This window comes from Prinia subflava, chromosome 3 (genome assembly GCF_021018805.1).
Source record: "Prinia subflava isolate CZ2003 ecotype Zambia chromosome 3, Cam_Psub_1.2, whole genome shotgun sequence".
NCBI classification, from domain to species: domain Eukaryota; kingdom Metazoa; phylum Chordata; class Aves; order Passeriformes; family Cisticolidae; genus Prinia; species Prinia subflava.
Window position 1 is genome coordinate 103,622,627 of NC_086249.1, and position 6,252 is coordinate 103,628,878.

Genomic DNA, 6,252 nt, shown 5'->3' on the forward strand with positions numbered 1-6,252 from the left:
GGAATCACATCCCCAGTGCTGTGTTTGACTCGACAGTTTGTCCCTGTTTCTTTATCGTGGTCCTTCACCTCATTTCCAGCCTGACTTCTCAAGTTCCTAGCAGGCACAGCTCTTAGCACTGTGCCCAGGATATTGTTTTGGCCTCTGTGTTATCTCTATATTTACACTATCAGCAGCACTCTTGCTCCTGGCCAGCGATATTGGCATGCTCATAGCACCCAGGTATGTTTCTTCTTTCTTGTCTGCACACGTACTCATCAATAATTCTGTTTCTGCCTCCCTTATCTCCCCTCTTGGAGAGATACAACTGCTTTCAAGATAACAAACCCCAGAAATTCTATTCTTCCCCTCTGATTCTCACCATTCATCTTTCTCCCCTCACTAGCAACGCTTGTGTAATTTTTGTTGCTATTGCCAAGAAAATACCTTTTTAAAAAACGGTGGTGCTCAGCTTTGGACCCGTCTCGCCCACACTATCAGAACATGACATGTTTATTTTTAGGCACAGTTCATCACAATTCTTAATTTTGGTTCAGTGGATAAGCCCTTCCATGTGTCTTTGTTTTGTGCCTCAACACCAGTCATATTATCTATGATTATTTCTTCATTTCCCTACCCTGCAGTCTCCTAAAGCTGATACAAACCACACTGATTTTTTTTCACTTTTTTTTCTCTTCCTCAGGATCCCCATCCTTTCTGAAGACTACTTTTTTGTAGTCAGATATTCTCACCTTGTGCTTAGTATGGCTGTTCTGTTTATTTTTCCCATCTCCTTCACCACCTGACAATTCACTTTTTTTTTCATTTTAGCATACTTTTCTCATTCCTTGCTCTTCCTACATCAAGCTTTTCTCATTTTGTACTTTAGAAATTTTTTTTATTAAATCCTTTTACTTCTTGTTCATTTCCAAAGTTTAAATCCCTTCTAAAAAGGATTTTCTGTGTTTTTCTCCTTAATCCCAAGCATATTGTGTATACTTTGTGTATATATTGTACTCTTATAGATCAGCATTACTTGTTTTCTTTTCTAGGCTATATTGCCCTGGAAGATATTGAGCTTGCCTGATGTATTTGTGTTTTATTGTTATTTGTTTCTTTATTTAATCCTCCTCCAAGTGTCATACTAGAAACCTTTACAAAGGGTATGGACCTTTTCTTTCCAGTTTCATCGTTATTCTGTTTCTGCTCAAAACTAGCATAATTTTTAGACTATATTTTCCAGAAAGACAAAAACATGAGAGGGCTTCTTCTCAAAGGAATCCAAGATATAAGAACTCACAAACAACATCTTCAGAGCCCAAAAAAAAAGTACTGTATTGAGCAATCCAACTGTGCAAGGGAAAAGAAAACTTTGGAGAGGGCTCAAGGCCCAGCTAAATGTAACACCTTGGGCTGCAGACAGTTTCTTGGCCTTTTTTTATCCCATGTGTTTTTATCCCAAATGCCAAGTGCAGTTGGGCACAGATTCCTGAAGTGCTGAATGAGATACAAGGAGAAAGAAAAAGCCTACAAAACTGCTGGATGGGTGGCTGTAAGCCTGGAGGCAGCTTCCAACTTGGGAAGCCAGAGAAAAATACTTCTGGTTTGGTGATTCAATGTGTTGTTTAGGGTGCTGATTCCATCTCAAGTCTCTTTGTATTTGATGCTCAGCTCTTGAAGACAGATACTTTTGGTGCAATTCTCCTCTTTCACTGGAAAAAAAAACCCCATTATCTATCCTTTACATCTCTAGGGGAAAGAACATTTCATGTGATTGTGTCTGAAAGATTCATAAACCAGAACGTGTGTGAAGTCTTTTAAGATTTAAAAAAAAAAAAAAGAAAAATCATACTGTGGTTTTTAAATCCATCTTCCTGATTTGTGGGACAGGTGATTTGTCATTTGCCATCACAATCAGAATACAAATACCTCTCATTCCTACCAGAGGTGGGGAGATGTGGAAAGATCAATTCCTTCAGCAGGCCTTTGTAAGAAGAGGAACAGTGGGGAAGAGGAGTATTTCCATGCGAAAATCATGGGAGCTCCATTTATTTGGCACAATTCTTGGAAAAGCTCCATCATGTATAAACTGAGGAAACTGGGAAAGGGTTTTGAGCAACTGTTCCATGAGGGGGCATGCCTGGGAGGATTAAAATGCTCTTAAGCTGTACCTAAGCCTGGAGTGTGCTCACACCTCTGTTTCAGAGGTCTGAGGCTTGGAGATGTGTAAAAAAATCTCACAGGATCTTTAGAGGCCTGGAAGGATGGGGCTGCTCCCTGTGCCATTCAGTGGTGCACAGCTCCAGGGATTGAGACCAGGCATTGGATTTCCTGTCTGAAAAGAAACCAGCACAGGAAGAGGGGGCAGGAGGTGCTCCTGAGAAAGGAAAAGGTTATGCTTTGGGTAAGGGAAGATTGAGGGATCTGGTCTCCACTGTACAGAGCTGCCCTGGGCTTTTTATGGGGGAAGACAGGAGGTTTCTCCTAAGGGTGTTGTGCTCCTCCCTGTGCTGGAAGACGAAAGCAGCCTGTGGCCACTTTCAATATTATCAAAGCAATGGGTCTGGCTCAGGGGCTCTGACAGTGAATTCACTGCTGCCTCCTTGGCAGCCCAGGGGTGTGCTGGGCTGCAGGAATGGTTCCTAAGGGAATTCTCTGGAATGTCAGGCTGCACGGCACAGCTTCTGGGCCTCAGCCAGGACGTGTGGGTGCTGCTGTGCTGAGCAAGGCAGATTTGTTGGTCTGGGGAACATCTGCTCAGTGGTCTCCTGGAAAAGTAAAGGCAGATCTGCAACTTCAAGATAGATGTGGATTTATGAAACTGGTCTGAATAAATCAGGTCCTCATGCTGGACTCCACACGTAGATGTTTTTCTGTTGCCTGCACTGCAGGGTGTTGTATTGTCCAAAAACAGCTCTGGAAGGAATTGTTCTCCAGAAGAAAACCCTCTGAACTGTATTTTCTTCCAAGGCATGAAAAAGTGTTCATGCAAACTCACACCTGGGCTTTATTTTATCAATAAATGATAGAAATTGGCAGTAGTCTACATGGGTTGATTTGAGTCTATGGTGTCTTAGGTTATGTAACCAAAAAAACAACCAGTGTATTCTAGTTCATCTGTAGAAAGCAGTTGGGGGATGGTTTCTTTTTTCTTTATCTCTTGTAACTCCAGGGGGGAGGGTGGATGCCTTCTGATAACAGCCCAGCTGTTAAACCAGGTGGGGCAGTGTTTCTTATCTCTTTCACCACTGTCCACCCTCTGGGTATATCTTCTGTTAATGGGCCATTGAGGCTCACCAGTGACTGACACATTCCATCATCCCATGGTGAGATGCTCCACCCAGTGGGGAGGAGCCAACCATTCCTACCCAGATAAAAATGGGGACACAGGGACCCCAGACATTCCTCTTTTCCACTGGATGCTCAGAGGAAGACCAGACCCATCTCAGCACCACTGAACCTGTCTACAGGATCATCTCTACTCCAACAGAACCACATCTGTCACTCCAGGAGGATTTATTTGGACTGCTTCCAACACTCTGACCAACAGGGTGTCAGGTTGAATTCCTGACTCTGTCAGGGTTTTCTAGGACTTTTGTTTGTTTGCTTGCTTGCTTTTTGTATTACTGCATTTGTATTTTTAATATTCCTAGTAAAGAACTGTTATTCCTATTCCCATATTTTTGCCTGAAAGCTCCTAATTGCAAAATTGTAATAATTTGGAGGGAGGGGGTTTTACATTCTGCATTCCAAGAGAAACTCCAGTTTTCCGTGACAGATACTTGTCCTTTCAAACCAAGACAAGGGGTGAGAAAAAGGGATTTTCATGTGCTTCCCACCTCCCTGCAGTGGCATGGGAATGTTTGTGTTCAAGTGTCTGCACTCCTCTCTAGGCAGAAGTCACCATGTGGCACTGTGATGTCAGCAGTGGATTCTTATTTTCCTCGTTGTTTTCTCACACAGACACATTCCAAAGCCATGAAATCCTTGTGTGGATTTTAGGTGCTAACTATGAGCTTGAGGACATTGTTACCATTTTAACTTGTAGACTGCTGACAGGTTTATTTAGTCTCTCTTTTCCTCCTCCCTGGCATTTTTCTCCCCTGAAATACCTGAGTTATTTCTCTGCATACATAGAGACACAATTATTTCAATATCACAGAATCATGGAAAGATCTGGCTGGAAGAGACTCCCAGAGAGTACAGAGATCAGATTTCTACTTCCAGTGAGCCCAAAGCCCAGCTCCTCCCAGCTGCTCCTCACAGGTGTTTGTGCACCCTGAGCTGTCTGGCAGCCCTCTGCCTGTCCCTCTTCTGCCAGGTCCCTGCAGAGTTGGGTTCCCACAGCTGTCCCCAGTCTGTTCCAGGTGTGATCTCACCTGTGCTGGCCAGAGGGGAAGAGTCACTTCCTTGGATAAGTTGTCCTGGCCCTCCAGTTGTGGCCTGGCGAGGAGCTGGCTGAGTTACAGTGCTGGCTCTGTGCCCACCATCCCCCCCCAGTCCTTCCGAGCCCTTTTCAATTATTTCCCAGCGTGTCCTGATGCATGGAGTTGTTTCCTCTCCTCTCCAAAACTTTGTGCTTCTCCTTGTTGCAGTCCCGAAGGGTTTTTGCTGCCCCAGTCCTCCTGTCCCACAGGATTCCCCTGGATTCAGGCTCTGACATTCAGCATGTGAATCGCTCCCCTTTTGCTGGCAGTCAGGTCATTTTCCCTGATTGTCATGGATTTGCATAGATGGCAGACAGGGGCCTTGCTGTCACATCTAAAGCCAGCACTTCCAGCACTCCTGCAGGTCTGAGTCAGCTTTTCTGGATAATTTGCAACCAGTTGCTCTCCCACTGTTTGCTGTCGCCCTTCCCAGACTCCATCTCCATGGTAAAACACTGAGGAATTGAGCAAGACTTTGAATTTGAATGCTAAGGGGAAAAATTGAGCACTGAGCAGGCTGCCATGTTCTGCACTGCCCCTCTCTGTCCCTTTTGCTGAGGTTCACACTGTCTGTGCTCAGAGATTTTTAGTGCAAACTGCCCGTGGTGATTGAGAAAATAACACCTTTGCACTGCAGCAAATTGGCCCTGTTTGTAGTACCCAAAACTACCTTAGCTGAGGGTTGGCAGCGTGTTCTGTCTGAAAATGTCACCGAGGCAGCTTTCACTCTGATGGAACAATCCTGCTCTGCAGCTCCATCTAACAAAAGAATGTGTGCTAGCTTCAGTCCTTTCCCTGATGCTGTTGGGATGGTCACAACACAAAGAGTGACACCATAAAAGTTAAAAATACTTCTTTATTATGGCCCCATGCTGTCTTTTATACAGTTTTTACAAACCTCAAGGGCAACTTCTAATTGGTTAATAGCTTTCTTGTTAATTATCCTATTGGTTAGTAAAAGACATTTTGCTTGTCTGTCAAATCTATCTATTCTTGGATTGTTTACATATTTTCTTTACTGATTCTCATGGGACAAATCCCTTGTTATTACAGGTGCACTTATTCTTCGCCCTCAGAATAGATTGTTGTGTTAAAGGAACTTCTCATTCTCAAAGCAGCTTCATATGGGAACTTACAGATTACTTGTTAAAAGAAGTGACAGGCCAGCTTTTTACCCTGTTCCTGCACGCTGAGGATTTGTGTGGTTTCAGAACACAGGAATGCTGATGTAACAGCCGTGACTCAGCTGGTACATGTGATTTGTTAAGATTTCAACCTTAAATCTTAATCAACCTTGAAATCCCTGGAGTGCTTTGGAGGGGGCTGCACAAAAGTAATGGGGTGGGAGACAGGGACATTTGCTGTGTTTGGGGTGTTTGTGTGAGGACAAAGGCAACAGAATTGTGTGAGACTGACACATCCTCCTTTGTTTTGCTTCTGCTGATGGGCAATGACCCAAACAAGAGTTGGCCAGGCCAGTCTTAGGATAAGAGAATCCTAGAATGGTTTGAGTTATCTTTGTGTCAAAGATTGTGTAGTCCCACTGTCCCAGGCTGCTCCAAGCCCCAGTGTCCAGCCTGGCCTTGGGCACTGCCAGGGATGCAGGGGCAGCCACAGCTGCTCTGGGCACCCTGTGCCAGGGCCTGCCCACCCTCAAAGGGAAGAATTTCTTCCTAATATCTAAGCTAAATGTCCCTTCTTTCATTTTGAACCCATTACTCCTTGTCCTATCACTGCAGTCACTGATAAAGAGTCTCTCTCTTCTATCATTTGAAACAAAAGAAAATCAAACTATCTGAGAGATCTGAGGAATTTGATGAAGATGGACCAGAACTGCAGGACAAAG